The following is a 16,372-nucleotide window of genomic DNA, read 5'->3' as shown; positions in this document are numbered from 1 at the left end:
CAACAACTTGGCTAGCACCATTGTCTTAAGTAACCTCTGTACAACCCTATCCACATCATCATCCGAAAGGCTCCTAGTAGACTGGGTAGATAGGGTTGAAGACCTGGATTTAGTGGATATTGAGGAAGGCAACCTAGAAGAAACTGGTTCAATTGAGGGAGACTGATCTCGGATCTGAGTCAGCATCGAAGCAGGGGTTGTTGGAGTGGAAATCACCAAGCACTCTGAGGAGTCTTCGGTTCCAACTCTCTTCTGCTCAGAATTACTTAATGGAGCAGAGAATTCTGCCTTCTTTTGAGCCGGCTCCAATGATACCTTCAAAGCTGACGGAGGAGTCTTTTTAGGTTTATCAGAAGTAGTTGCAAATGCAGAAGAAGAGGATTTTGTACACTCATGGCCCAAAATGGCTTCAGAAAAAGGGCTTTTCAATAAACACTTTAACATTAGCTTGTTCTTCCCCTCTAATATTGCATGCTGATTGAAGCCATGACAAATGCTGCAAAATTCTTGCAAGTGTAAAGGGTCCAAGCAATACACACACACACACACACACACACACACACACACACACACACACACACACACACACACACACAGAGTGTGTGTATCACTTAACGCAGTGATGGCAAACCTTTTAGGCTTGGCGTGTCAAAAATTCAGAACTTGACTCTGCTGGCATGTCACCCACCCACAAAATAAATAAATAAAAACAGCATAGCTCTCAATATCAGCAGCAGCAGCCCCCATTTTTCCATTTATTCTACATAGGGTCAGGTATCATGTTAACTGTCGCCAACTCTATCGATTCAGTACCACACTCCTGCCTTCTTCAACACTCAATCCCGACTGTCAGAAATCTTCTTTCACACAAACCATCCACCTCTTTACTGGACGTCCTCGCTTCCTCTTACCTTCTTCTTGTCTGTCCCAAATCTTCCTCACCAGATTGTCTTCTGCTTTTCGACACGTGTCCAAACCACCATAATCTGTTCTCTTCGATCTTTTCTGCAATTGGAGGTACTTTGGCTTCTGCTCTTATGTCCCATTTCTTCATCTATCCCACAGTGTGCATTCTACCACCATTCTCAGGCACTTCATTTCCACCACCTCTAGCTTATTCAGCTGCTCTGCCTTTACTTTCTGTACCATACAGTAGTAATGATCGCACCACTTTCTTGTACACCTTACTTTTCAGCTTGTCTGGCATTCTTCTGTCATAGACTACACCTGACACCCTATGCCAGTTGGCTGCAGCCCCTCTGATTCTAGCTTTGACCTCTTCATTCAGACTTCCCTTCTCCTCAACCACCCCTCCTAGATACTTGAAGCTGTTAACCTGTTCCACTATCTCCCCTTCTATCTCTATTCTCAGCTTCTTCTGATTTCCCTGGTTTGCTATCATTACCACTACATTATCTGTGCTTAGTTTCATCCTATGTGCCTTCAGTTTTGCATTCCATTCTCCTAGCCCTTGATGAAGTTCTGGCTGAGAGTCTGCCTGTAATGTTACATTGTCTGCATACAGCAACTCGTTTGATCCGTCCCCTCCAACCAGTTTGGTAATGTAGTCCATCACCAGTATGAACAACAGTGGGCTCAGAGCTGAACCCTGGTGTACACCCACTCCCACTGGGAACCCCTCTGTGAGGCCGAACACTGTTTGCACTTGAGTCATTGGATCCTTGTACATAGCCTGCACTAATTCTACCAATGTTTCTGGGACTTCAAACCACCGCAGTACTGCCCAGATCAACTTTCTTGGGACCTTGTCACTAAGTCTAGAAATGCCCAGTTGGACTCCCTCCTCATCTCTAGCTTCTTCTCAAGTATCTGTCTTACTGCAAATATCGGGTCAACTGTGCTGCATCTTCATCTGAATCTGAACTGCTCATCTCGCATCTTCCATTTGACTGCTCTCTGTATCCGTTTATCAATCACCCTCTCCAGAAATTTCATACAATGTGATAGGTGTTTGATGCCTCTGTACTGCCCACAGTTGTGGATGTCCCCTTTTTTCTTGTACACTAGCATGAGTATGCTTCTTCTCCAGTCATCTGGGACGCTCCTTTCTCTCCACACTGCTATTAGTACCTTCAGGAGCCATTTCTCCCCTATCTCACCCAGCATCTTTATCATATCGTCTGTGATCTCATCTGAGCCTGCTGCTTTCCTCGACTTAATTTCCCTTAGTGCTGTTCCTGCTTCTTCAAGGGTGGGGTCCTCTTCTTCTCTCATTGTATGCTGTTTCTAGGGCAGTACAGCTTCTGTGGGGGTTTTCTTCATTCAGAAGTTGCTGGAAATACTCCTTCCATCTAGCTTTGATGATCTGTGGACTGGTGAGCAAGATGTTGCTGGCATTCCTTGTGAAGGGTCCTCCTTGAAGGCATTTCAGCTGAGACATCAGAGAGAGAATAAAGACTTCAGCAGTTTGTGGTAGTCACTGGTCTGTGGTTTTTGTTATATTTGTTTTCTTTTGTGGTTTTTATTTCTTGTGAAATGTGCCCGACTATCTTCTTTATCTTTCTGTCTTTGTCTTGTATCCTGATATGGTTTCTTTGTGCCACTTACTGAGTCACTTTCCAGAAGCTGGTAGAGTGCCTCTGATGCCCTATTCTTTGCTACTGCAACTTCTTTCTTAGCTTCTTTGTTACCCAACCAGTAGTCCTTCCTAGCCTGTTCTCAATATATCTGGGGGTAAATCTCAACAGAATCAGGGACAGATCTAGAAATAAGAGACATGGACAGTTTTAAACTGACAAAAAATGAATGTGAATTAATAGACATTTTCTGAAGTAAAACCGTCTTTGAGGTTAATTTCCTTACCTCTGCAGCAGTGTGGTTAAACTGATTCAATGCACTTCACATGAGCAACAAATGCAAAAGCAGTTTCTTTGATAACTGGGGTGTTGGTGAACACTAGTGTGTCACCCAAAATGCTATGGTGCGTCACCTTTGACACCCATGTCATAGGTTCGCCATCACTGACTTAATGACATTTTCTCACCACACTCCTCACACTTTTTAAATCCTAAGGGTTTATCAGGTATCTGAGACATTTTTAGTTAACCACCAGTAAGAAAAAAGTAAAACAATGCAGAACTAGCACACTAGGTAATATAAGGAGATAGCAACAACTAGCAAACAACAACAAGCACAAAAAACAATAATAGCACTTAGTATCTAAACTATGGAATGGAAGTGTGTGTGCGTGTGTGTGTGTGTGTGTGTGTGTGTGTGTGTGTGTGTGTGTATATATATATATATACACATACTCCACATGTAATCCAGCACTATAAACTCTGTGCCATAAAAAACACTTGATTCAGCATAAATCCACAATGTGCCACAATAATCCACAATAATCCATCATCGTTTTATTCCAAAATATAATATATCCACAAAAACACTCAAACAGTGACAAAAGACAGCAGAAGGCAGTGTTGCTGTCTGAATCAGGCCTCTTACTCAGCAATCAGCGGCTGGGAACAGGAAACAAAGACCGGTTTCGCCCTCTGGCGTCTTCTGGGTGAAAATGGTCTGTTTCTTGTTCCCAGCCAGTGATTGCTGAGTAAAAGGCCTGGTTCAGACAACAGCACTGTTTTCTGCTGTCTTTTGTCACTGTTTAAATATTTTTTGTGGATATATTATATTTTGGAATAAAACGATGATAGATTATTGTGGAATATTGTGGATTTATACTGAATCAAGCTTTTTTCATGGCACAGAGTTTATAGTGCTGGATTATATGTGGAGTGTTTGTTCTTATCCATTTCTGGGGCGTGTTGGAAGTATAGATATATATATATATATATATATATATATATATATATATACATACATATACACACACATATATATATATATATATTTATATATATATATATATATATATATTTATATACACACACACACACACACACACACACACACACACACACACACACACACACACACACACATATATACAGGAAAGATAGTAAAGTTTTTTTTTTGGAAGAAAGAAGTCCTATTAAAAATGCGGACGTTACACTTACATGAGAGGGGGGAGGGAAGAAAAAGAATGATGCTCTTTCTACTTACAGGTAAAAATTCAGTAGAAAGAACAGGAGGGTTACCAAAAGGAGTTGTAAGAGTAGTAGGGTAACGAAAATAGAAGTCAAAGGTACTCCAATATACGAATAATAGGAAAAAATTAGAAATTTAGCCTGGAGCTCAGTGAATGACCACATCTTTCCCAAAGCGGCAAATGTGATCTGAGGTAATAGAGAGGTGCATTCTGGGAATGGAAGGGTGTCTGAGAGCTTGGTTGAATGCCATGAGCTTTTGCATAAAGCCGAGATGGATCCAAGGGATTGGATCCGACCTCATACGTGAGAATAAGGGTAAGACTGACAACATCACATTAACTAGTTTACAACTAGGAAAAATTAGTTTCTTCGACTTGTCTCATGATTTTTATATACTTTTAATGGGAGCATACTTTTTTACTTTTGAGTTAAAAAGTTGTTAAAAAGTAGATTTAAACTGCTTTTTGTGTGGATAAATTGTATTCATTTTACTTTGTGGGGCTTGGGAGTGTTTAAACGTGTTTTACTGTTTTGTGTGGGGGGGGGGTTACTTTTTTCTACTTTCCAGTTTTATGGACTATTGTACTAAGCTCCCCTGGGAAATAAGTAGTTCTTTTTTTCTTGGCTTCACCAAGGAACATTCTACAACTCCCTTGTTCGGACCTTCTTCCAGCCACAAAAAGAAAGTTAGCTACAACAGCAGGCTGGTAATTTGCCACAACCGCAGTTGGGTGAGTCTTCTGTGGGCAGAGCTGGTTCCTCAGACCACTCATCTTTTTCTTTGTATCCATCTGGTCTTGTGCATACAGCCACCATGGACCAGGAGTTAGCCACATTCTCTGCAACTGCTGGGGTCTCCTCAGTGGGAAAGGGAGAGCCACTCTTGTTGGTTATGGGAGATGGAGAAAGGAATGTGCCCCTACTTACCCAGAATGTTGAGCCATCCCTAGGGGAGCTGCTGCCGGCAATTTTAAGTCTCTTTGTCCTAACTTTCCTGTCAAAAGAAAGACAAAAAACTAAATATGCAGTTTCTCTTGTGTCATTTCTCTAGACATGAGTTATTTTGGTACCCTGGCTCAGTGTCTTGAGCAGACTACTGACCTCTCTTATGAGGTGGATTCTGGTAAAATAAAAGTAAGAGTCCTCTTTCACTGAAGAGGCTCAAAAAGTGGAATCTGTAGAGAATGTGAAAGGCAGATGCAGTGTTTTCCCCTCAGGTTTCTCATTCAGACTGAGGAATGGTGAGTGAGACTATTTCCACAATGAACCATTGCTTTTGTAGGGAAAATGCTGAAGTTTCTCAGTCCCTTTGAAAACATCATGATCTGCTATACAGGAAGTTCCAGAACCCTCACCTATCCCCCCCCCAGCGGTGTCAGTACTGGAAGATGTGTTTATCATAGCCTGAGGTCTCCACTGACAGCCAACCTGCTGCTGCTAAGAAAACAGAATGTACACAGTATCTCAGTCTTTCAATTTTTTACACATTAGTCCTACGCCTGACCCAGCAGCTACAGCTTTAGTTAATTCATTTGCTGCCAAGAATTTTGTTAATTCTAATTCTTCTCTTTCTGGAAACTGATATATTTAGGGGCAAAGTTTATGCTTCTGCAACTTTGATTTTTAGACTTCTGAACTGTCAGGCTCATATGTTAAAGTTTATTCTGACCAGGGTTGCCAGATTTTCGACTGGCCAGGTAGGGACAAAGTGAAGACTAAAAAAAGGTCTTTCACAGCAAGTGAAGACTGAAAAAAAAAAGGTCTTTCACACTAGGTCTAATGCGGAACATCGGAGTTCCGCATTAAACAAAAGTAGCTTTGTGTTCGTTTATTTTTTTTTTTTGATTGGCTCGGGCCAATCAAAAATAAATAAACATGGAGCTACTTCTGATTAATGTGAAACATCGCAGTTCCGCATTAAACAGAAGTAGCTCTGTTTTGCGATTTTTTGATTGGCCCGTACACCAGCATACGGGCCAATCAAAAATCACTAAACACGGAGCTACTTCTGTTTAATGTGGAACATCGCAGTTCCGCATTAAACAGAAGTAGCTCTGTTTTGCGATTTTTTGATTGGCCCGTATACCAGTATACGGACCAATCAAAAATCGCTAAACACGGAGCTACTTCTGTTTAATGTGGAACATCGCAGTCCCGCATTAAACAGAAGTAGCTCTGTTTTGTGATTTTTTTTTGATCCGCATTAAACACAAGAAGCTCCGTGTTTAGTGATTTTTGATTGGCCCGTATGCCGGTACACGGGCCAATCAAAAAAAAAAAAAAACACAGCGGTGGCTGTCCGGGATTTAAACTGGCAGTACAGGACTCGGGATCAGGCTGCTGATCTCGGGACAGTCCCGCCCAAACAGGGACGTCTGGCAAACCTGATCCTGACTAACTGAGAAAGTATGAGAAATGTCTTGGCTTAAGGTTTCTGTTTTGAGGAAACATCTGTTTTGCGTAGCTTACTGTCCTCTATTTCTCCGGTCACTACTCATTTAAAATGTGTACTGCTTTAAAGAGGTTTGCATGACTGCCTTCTCAGAACTTCTTGGATGAATGTCAAAAATGAAATTTTGAATTTTCCCTCAGAGAGAGGTTTAGTTTTTGGACCCCCTGCTGCACAGGTTATAAAAACTTCTGATAAGATTGAAGTAATCTGATTCAGGGAATTTCCCAGATTACTCAATCCACCTCTAAATTATCCAAGAGATTTTTGCTCACTTGTCTAATTTAGCAAGAAAAAGAAAAATATACAGACTCAGCAGAATGCCAGAAAGCAGACATTTAAAAGGCAGAGGTGGAAAGGTTCCAAAAAGGAAACAGGAATCCACCAGAACAAAGGACAGTCAAGCAAGTCATAGGTTCATAGGTGTGTATTAGGCTAATGGCCCTGGAGACTTTACAAGACTAGCCAGAAAAAACTGCCCAGGCACAGTGCCTCCCCGATGTTAGTTCACAGTGCTCCTATCCAGTAGGGCAACTGGAGTGTTCCCTAGGGTGAACTTTCTGTTACCCATCCACTCAAGATTACTCTTGATGAGGGCCAGTGAGGTGCTCTGCTTGACATGAATGGGAATCTTATTCCAGAATATGGGCAGCCTTTGGGAGATGCAACTGTAATCTCTGGAGCATGTGGCACAGGGGGATTGGGATTTCTTTAGGTGTAGCATTTCAAGTAGAGCTGGGTTGGACATGGCTTTGTAAGTCAAGCAGAGATCACCTCTAAGTAGATAATAAGTGATTGAGAACAGCTGAAGTTTCTTTCTGTCTGCGTAGGACATGTGTTTAAGGCCTAGGATCCTTTTGGTGAGGTACTTTTGTGGCCTCTTCAGCTATTGTAGGTGTCTGGTCAGGTACATGCCAAACAGGGCGTTATATTCGATGACTGGTCTAATGAGGGATGAGTAGAGAAGGATAATGACCTCTTTCTTCCTGGATGTGAAACCTTTGGTTATAAGATGTGCCACATAGAAGGACTTTCTGAACACAGTGGCAATGTGGTGGTCGAGGTAGCTGTTGACCTGGGTGCTCAGATCTCTTATTCAGTGTTCAGTAGGCTTCCATCAATGTGGTAATTTGTGGGAGCTGAGTTTTTTCCAAAGGGGATGATAAAAAGAAGCTATGTCTTACCATAACGTTCCATCTGTGTTGTAGATCTTTGTTCATTCATTACGATAGGACCTCAGGTCCGTCCTCGGAACCGATACGGCCGTTTCCCAGCTCGCGCAAGCCAAAAAAGTACAGTTGTGTACACTTACCATAAATGTAGATGTTCGAATGTATTCACTGTTGCAGTCATTACATTTGGGTAATCCTGCTGGCAGGTTGCCCTCAGTCGGTCAGAATTCCAAAGTCCTGGGTCCTGCGTCGGCTGCTGTCGCCCCTTCCCTGATGTCAGGTCGTCAGGGGTATAAAAGATGCGGCCAACGCCATTTTCTTTAGTTTTTCTTGCCCCAGATGTCAGGTGCCCCCTAAAAGGGCAGCCAAAATATATATATATATATATATATATATATATATATATATATATATATAAATATATGCACCAATATAAACTTTACGCTCCTCTGCAAGCAAATACACCACATAGGTTCCATCAGAAGAAAGGGGGATGGCGGGTGGGTAACCTGGACTGCAACAGTGAATACACTCGAACATCTACATTTATGGTAAGTGTACACAACTGTACTATGTTCTTCGTGTTTCACTGTTGCAGTCATTACATTTGGGTAGAGTCCCAAAGCTATGGTTGGGAGGCTGGAGCTAAACAGCGTTAGGAGCGGCTATGAGGCTCTGCAGAACTGCAGTGGCAAAGCCTGCCCTGGATTTAGAGTAGAGTGGCAGATGACAGTGTTTCGTAAAGGTGTGCACTGAACTCCAAATAGCAGCCTCTAAAATGTCCCTGGTTGGTACTCCCCTGAGAAAGGCTGCTGAAGTGGCTGCTGCTCTGGTTGAATGTGGCCTAATGCCCTTGGGCACTGGCTTGTCATAGTATAAGTAGCAGAATTGAATGCAGTGGCCTATCCACTTTGAAATAGTCTGCTTTGAGATAGCCCTTCCTTGTGATCCTGCCACATATGCCACTAGTAATTGCTCTGTCTTTCTTTAAACTTTGGTTCTGTCCAAGTAGAATTTAAGCTGTCTGTGTACGTCCAAGGAATGCAGAATTCTCTCCCCCTTGTTCTGTGGATTTGGATAAAAAGTTGGCAGATGAATAGTTTGGTTAAGTGCCACACTGGACACCACCTTAGGCATACATGTTGGGTTTGTCCTCAGAGAGAACCTGTCTGGATAAAAAATGATAAAAGGTTCCACAGCCATGAGTGCCTGTAGCTCTGTAACTCGTCTTGCTGAAGTTATTGCTAGGAGCAGAGCTGTTTTCCAAGATAAAAACTTTATATCAGCAGTAGCAGCTGGCTCAAAAAGAGGCAGGGTGAGGTTTTCCAAGACATAGTTGAGGTCCCATGCAGGCATTGGTGATCTCCGCGGAGGCCTTAAATTTTTGGCTCCTCTGAGGTACTGCTTTAATAAGGGATGAGAAAAGATTGGTGGCTCTGTGTTGTAATGAGCCGAAATGGCAGATACATGAATTTTAATAGATGAAAAAGATAGACCTTTGTCCAGCATCTCAGTTAAGTATTGCAAATTCTGAGGAATATTTGGCACAGCTGTATCAGTTCCTTTTGCCTGGTTCCAAGTGCAGAATCTCTTCCATTTTCCAGCATAAGATTTTCTAGTACTAGGCCTTCTGGCTTCCAAAATGACATCCATCACAGCTTTACTGAGAGGTGTGTTTTGTATGACTACATTATCCGCCATGCTGCCAGGTTTAAAGTCCTGAGTTGGCTGTGCAGGATCTGATTGCTTTTCTGGGACAGAAGATGAGGTATTTGATGTAAGGTCCAAGCTGGGCACTGAGACAAGTTCCTTAGTATTGGATACCAATACTGGTGCCAGTCTAGGGCAATCAGTATCATCTGTGGCTTCTCCTGTCTGACCTTTAGGAGTACCTTGGGGAGGAGTGGCAGTGGGGGAAATGCATATACTGATAGATTTTTCCAGCTGAAAGATAGGACGTCCACTTTCCATGCTTGTCCATGATAAATTCTTGTGCAGAATCTTTTTAGTTGGTAGTTGTGAGGGGAGGTGAACAGATCTATGTCCAGGCATCCCCATTTCCTTGTTATCATGCTGAAGATTTGTGGATCCAGCTGCCACTCATGGGGATCCATGATGTTTCTGCTTAGTTCGTCTGCCAGTGTATTTTTCCTTCCTGGCAGGAATTGTGCCTGCAGATGTACTTGGTAAGTCAATGCTGTGTCCCACAAAGTCATGGCTAGTCTGCAAAGGGGGTAAGAATGTGTGCCTCCCTGCTTGTTTATATACCACATGACCGTGGTGTTGTCTGTCTTTATCAGTAGTTGCCCCAGATGAAGTAGGTCCTTGAAGGCTGTCAGGGCATTTTGAACAGCTAACATCTCTTTTTGATTGATATGTAGATGCATTTGGTTTGAGGTCCATGTGCCCTGAATGCATCTTCCTGCCATGTGGGCCCCCCATGCATAATCTGATGCATCAGTTGTTAGTGTCTGCCTGGCTGGGGGTAATGTGAATGGCTGTTCCTTGTTTTGGTGACAAGCCTTTGCCCACCATCGAAACTCCTGTTAAAGGCAGGGAATGAGAGTAATCATAGTTTCCAGGCTGTGGCAATGTTGAATCCAAACACTTTTTAGGTACCATTGAAGTTTCCTCATATGCAGTCTTGCATATGGAATTAGTAGGATGCAGGATGCCATGAAGCCCAAAGCCTGCAGAATTTTTCTTGCAGATAACTGGGCCTTTGTTGCCAACATTTTGAAATAGGTAGTCAGTTGCCTTTGTTTGTCTGGCGTGAGATAAGCCATCTGGGCAGTTGTATTTAAGCTTGCACCCAGGAATATTATCTCTTGAGAGGGTACTAGTTTTGATTTCTTTTCACTGATTGTACCCTAGGCATGTTAGAAGTCTTTTCACAAACGCCAGATGGTGTAGAATAATATCCTTGTTCTCTGCTTGAATTAGACAGTCGTCCAAGTAAGGATATATGTGCATTCCATTTTGTTTGCAGAATGCAATTACTGGTGCCAGGCACTTTGTAAAGACCCTGGGTGCAGTAGATAAGCCAAAGGGCAGTGCAGAGAATTGGTAATGCATTGAGCCAGCCTTGAATCTGAGGTATCTTCTGCATATTTGTCTGATTGGGACATGCAGGTATGCCTCTTTTAGGTCTAAAGTCACAAGCCAAGCGTTCTTGCCCAGCATGGGCAGAAGCTGCTGCAAAGTCAACATCTTGAATTTTGGTATATCTAGGAATGTGTTCAGAATAGATAGGTCCAGTATTGGCCTCCAGGCCTTGTCCTTTCTGGGTACCAAGAACAGTCTTGAGTAAAATCCTTGTCCCTGCTCTTGCTCTGGTACTTGTTGAATGGCCCCCATGTCCATGAGGGATGAGACTTGTTTTTGTGCCTCTGCCCATTGATTTTTTGGCAGATCTGGCCAGCCATTTGCCATAGGCAGGGTATGGAAATGGAACTTGTAGCCTTGTGACACAATATTTAGAACCCACTTTTCCTGGGTTATGATTTGCCAATTTTGAGAAAAAAGTGCTAATTTTCCCCCTAAGGAAGCTGCCAGGAGATAAGTGCTTGGTGCAGGCAGGAGGAAGTCATTGGGACTGTTTCCTGTATGGTTGTGATTTGTCTTCTCCAACTTTGGAGGTAGAAGCACCCCATTGCTTTGACCTGCATGAACCTTGTGCCTGGGATCTGCCTCTAGGGCGTCTGGATCTGCCCCTTTGAGGTCTGTCTGACACAGGAAAGGACCAATTATTTGTTGGCCAGTGTCTACTAAACCTAGGCGGCTGTACTTGTAAAAAATATTTGACAGTTTGCATAGATTTTGCTTTGTCCTCCATTTTCTTTAGCACCTCTTCTGCTTTAACACCAAACAGAGTATCATGCTGTAACGGTGCATCTAATAATTTAACTTTCACATGATTTGGCAGATTTTGTTCCTTTAACCAAGCATGCCTCCTAATTACAGAACCTGTAACTGCGGCCCTGCAGGAGGCCTCCAGAGAATCAAAACCACATTGCAAAGTATGCTTTCCAACTTGTTCAGTTGCATGCAATAAATCCTGCATTTCTTTGTTTTCTGCACATTCAGAGTTTAATAACATTTTCTGTTTAAGCAATGTCATGACATGTTGCTGATATTTAAGTATATGAAACTGACAGTTTAAGGCCCTTATAGCCAAGGTAGCAGATGTGTAAACCTTTTTTCCCCCATCTATCCAGTGCCCTAGAATCTCTATCAGAGGGGGTAGGGGGTTTTACAGCGGAAGCCTTAATCCCTTTGGGACCCTGTGAAATAGTTTCTGGGTCTGTAGTAGGGTTTTTGAAAAGGAATTTATGAGAGTCAGGAACCCTGTAATATCTGTCAGGCTTAACAGGAGCTGGAGGTAAGGAGTCAGGGGTCAGACTAGACTCAGAGAACAACATCATCTACAATGTCTAACGCAGGTGGAATGGCTAGAGGCCTGTGTTGAGGTAGTAAAAGGAAGTCCCTGAGCCTCTTTTTAGATTCTGAAAAATCTTGGCTCTCCCAGTGGAAATGCTCCCTCATAGTATGCAAGGTTTCCCCAAAAGAATAGTCCTCAGGAGGAGAAGCTGAAGGAATAGATTCTTCAGCATCAGAATCCTCATGGGGGGAAGTGAATATTCCTGATTAGAGGAGGAATCAGAAGAAATAGAAACCTGATCTGAAGATTCATAATCTGGCTCTTGCCTAGGCCTCTTATCAGGAGGGGGATGGGAGCCCCTGATCAAGGTAATCAAGTCTTCAGCCATTTTGAGCATCTGTTTTTTGGGCATGGAGGCCTGTCCATGTGGCTCTTGAATTGTTTTCTTTGTCTTTAAAGGTGCTTTAGTCTTTGCCTTTAAAGCTGTAATCAGTTTAATGTATAGATGTTTAGGTCTGAATACACCCTCAGAAGCCGGTGCCTGCTCAGTGGCTCTGGACCCATCTGAGGGAATAGCATCCGAGGCTCCAATAACTTGAGTTTCCAGCGGCATGGCCGACTCCACATAGCGGTCTGCGACTCTAAAGTAGCGGGTGTCAGGGGCTGCGAAAGCGCCTCACTGAGAACCGGCGACTGGCTTAGGGGAAGCTTCGTCGTCGGTTTTAGGCCTCAGTTGTCTTTCTTTTTCTTTGCGTTTTTTGTGAACTCCGGTAGTCGGATGGCTATCCGATGACATTTTATAATTAAATCTGTGCCTAAAATAGTTTAATGCAAAGTCGTACCGACGCTTAACAGTGCGTTGGTTAAATCTAGCACAAAACCGACAACTTGAAACGTCGTGATCAGGGCCTAGGCAAGGAATACAGTAAGAGTGAAAGTCCTTATGAGGTATTTGCTTTCCACAAGAAATACAATTATTAACTTTTTCTGACATCAGTCTGGAGCAAGAAAAAAGTTTCCCCAATGGGGTACTTAGCTTTAATGAATATTTCGGATCTGAAACTCGAACACGAATATCTCAGGAGTCGGCCGACCGGCACTTGCGAACTGCTTCTGCTTCGGGCACCGCGCGGCAAGAAAGAGTGAAGAAAAAGGCGTTGGCCGCATCTTTTATACCCCCGACGACCTGACGTCAGGGAAGGGGCGACAGCAGCCGACGCAGGACCCAGGACTTTGGAATTCAGGACGACTGAGGGCAACCTGCCAGCAGGATTACCCAAATGTAATGACTACAACAGTGAAACACGAAGAACATGTCTCAGCTAAGAACTTATCCACAATGCCCCTCTCCTAGTTACTCCAGATCAAGTTTGCCTGCCCTAGATAAAAGATGTAGTAATAGAAAAAATAGTAGGAGGCTCTGTCTGAGCAAATACCCTAACCAGGATTTCCTAAAGTCCACCAGGAGTCCAGGCAGGGGGAAGGAGGGCGGGAAGTAATGAATGAACAAAGATCTACAACACAGATGGAACGTTATGGTAAGACATAACTTCTTTATCTGATGTTGTAAATAGTACAGTTGTGTGTACCTACCATAAATGTAGATGTTCGAGTGTCTTCACTGTTGCAGTCATGACTGTAGGGTTCTCCCCTGCCGGCAGGCAGCCCTCGGTCGGCCAGAATCCCAAAGTCTGGGTCGGCTGTTCAACCATGCTCCCTGACGTAAGAGCGCCAGGAGTATAAAGCTGACAGCCGACGCCATCTTCTCCAGTTTTTCTTGCCCCAGATGTCAGGAGTCCCAAAATGAAAAAGGTCCCACAAACTTTGCAAATACACCTCAGAAGAATGGTGAAAAAAGGAAATACACAAAAGTAAAAATAAGAGGGGACAGGAGGGAGGGAAACTCAGACTGCAACAGTGAAGACACTCAAACATCTACATTTATGGTAGGTATACACAACTGTACTATGTTCATCGTGTTTCACTGTTGCAGTCATGACTGTAGGGTAGAATCCCAAAGCGGAAAGAAAGGGAGGTGGTCATAAAGAGGAAGGGGCGGCTAAAAGGCCCTGCAAGACTGCAGAGGCAAAGCCTGCCCTAGACTTAGAGTAGAGAGGAAGATTGTAGTGCTTAGAGAAAGTATGCACTGAACTCCAAGTTGCAGCTTCCAAAATATCCTTGGTAGGAACTCCCCTGAGGAAGGCCGCAGAAGTGGCAGCAGCTCTGGTGGAATGAGTCCGTATACTCCCTGGGATTTGCTTTCCATGGTGAGAATAACAAAATCTGATTCCATGAGCAATCCATTTAGAAATGGTCTGTTTTGAAATAGCTTTACCTTGGGAACTTGAAGCATAAGAAACAAACAATTGTTCTGATTTTCTGATGTCCTTGGTTCTGTTCAGGTAAAAACGTAGCTGTCTGTGTACATCCAAGGAATGTAAGATCCTTTCCCCTTTATTTTGAGGAGTGGGGAAAAAGGTTGGCAAGTGTATAGTTTGATTTAAGGCCACTTTGGAAACCACCTTAGGCATGAAGGTAGGATTAGTCCTCAAAGATACCCTGGCTTGATGAAAAATAATATAAGGTTCCACAGCCATAAGAGCTTGTAACTCTGAAACTCTCCTGGCAGAGGGGTAGGGGCTAACAGAATGGCTGTCTTCCAAGATAAAAACTTGATGTCAGAAGAGGCAGCAGGCTCAAAAGAAGGCAAGGTTAGTTTTTCCAAAACATAGTTGAGATCCCAAGCAGGAATAGGAGGAGATCTAGGAGGTCTTAAGTTCTTAGCTCCCCTGAGAAACTGTTGCATGAGCTGGTGGGAAAAGATTGGGGGTCTGCATTGTAATGAGCAGAAATAGCAGAGGCATGTATCTTAATGGAAGAGAAAGAGAGACCCTTATGTAAGAGATCTGTCAAGTAAAGTAAAATTAAAGGAATGTTAGGAAGAAGAGGATCAGAATTCTGAGCCTGCATCCAGGAACAAAATCTTTTCCATTTTCCTGCATAAGATTTTCTAGTGCTAGGACGTCTGGCTTCTAAAATGACATCCATAACCTGCTTGGGCAGTAAAGAAAAAATCAAAGGCCCTGGATTAAAGAGGCCGCCAGACTGAGAGTTCTGACATGAGAGTGTAGAACCAGACCCTGATGTTGGGACAGAAGGTTCGGAGACTGAGGTAAAACCCAAGGGGGCTTCAGGCATAGGTTTTTTAGAGTTGGATACCAAAACTGCCGAGGCCAATTTGGAGCCAGCAAGATTATCATCTTGGGCTTGTCCTGTTTTATCTTCAATAAGACCCGTGGAAGAAGAGGAAGAGGCGGAAAGGCATATCCCGAGAGGTTCCTCCAACTGAATGACAGGGCGTCCACTTTCCAAGCTTCTCTGTGGAAAGTCCTGGTGCAAAAAGTCTGTGGTTGATGATTGAGATGGGATGCAAAGAGGTCTATGTGAGGACATCCCCAGACTGCTGTTATCATCTGGAATATTTTGGTGTCCAGCATCCACTCGTGTGGATCCGAAAGATTTCTGCTCAGACTGTCTGCCAGTAAGTTTTGTTTTCCTGGGAGAAACTGAGCTTGAAGATCCAGATTGCAAGCTAGAGCTGTGTTCCATAGATCCATGGCTAGTCTGCAAAAGGGGTAGGAATGAGATCCCCCTTGCTTGTTTATGTACCACATAACTGTGGTGTTGTCTGTCCGTATTAACAGTTGTCCTGGTTGTAAAAGATTCCTGAAGGCCAATAGAGCTTTCTGAACGGCTAACATTTCCTTTAAATTGATATGCAGGTGCTTCTGATCCTTTGTCCAAAGGCCCTGCAAACAATTGCCTTGAAAATGGACTCCCCAAGCATAATCCGAGGCGTCCGTGGTTAGAATCTGAGAGGCAGGAGGCAGATGGAAGGGCTTCCCTTTGTTTAGAGCACATGCCCTGCACCACCAAAGAAATTCCTTTTGAAGGCAATGAAGGACGGAGATCAGTATGTCTAAACTGTGGCAATGCTGAGACCATACACTTTTTAGGTACCACTGTATTTTCCTCATGTGTAGTCATGCATATGGTACGAGAAGGATGCAGGAGGCCATGTAACCCAAAGCCTGCAGGAATTTCCTTGCAGATAGAGGAGTTAAAGTTGCCAAGGTTCTGAAAGTTGAAGCCAGCTGTAACTGTTTTTTGGATGTCAGAAATGCCATCTGGGTTGTGGTGTTTAGAAGTGCACCCAGAAAAGTTATCTGTTGTGATGGTGTCAAATTTGACTTTTTTATGTTTACAGAGAATCCCAGGAACTTGAGGAGGTTCTGTACAAATT

At 43.3% G+C, this 16,372-nt stretch overlaps 1 protein-coding gene across 4 annotated transcripts in view; it reads right to left on the bottom strand.

The window, feature by feature from the left end:
* Positions 1–16,372, bottom strand: part of EHBP1 (EH domain binding protein 1) — a 3,513,379-nt gene that overhangs the window by 2,992,822 nt on the left and 504,185 nt on the right. The gene's annotated exons all lie outside the window — the stretch shown is intronic.

This window comes from Protopterus annectens, chromosome 1.part2 (assembly GCF_019279795.1).
Source record: "Protopterus annectens isolate FY-2018-M chromosome 1.part2, PAN1.0, whole genome shotgun sequence".
Taxonomy (NCBI): Eukaryota; Metazoa; Chordata; order Ceratodontiformes; family Protopteridae; genus Protopterus; species Protopterus annectens.
This window is presented reverse-complemented; position numbering and strand designations above follow the sequence as displayed.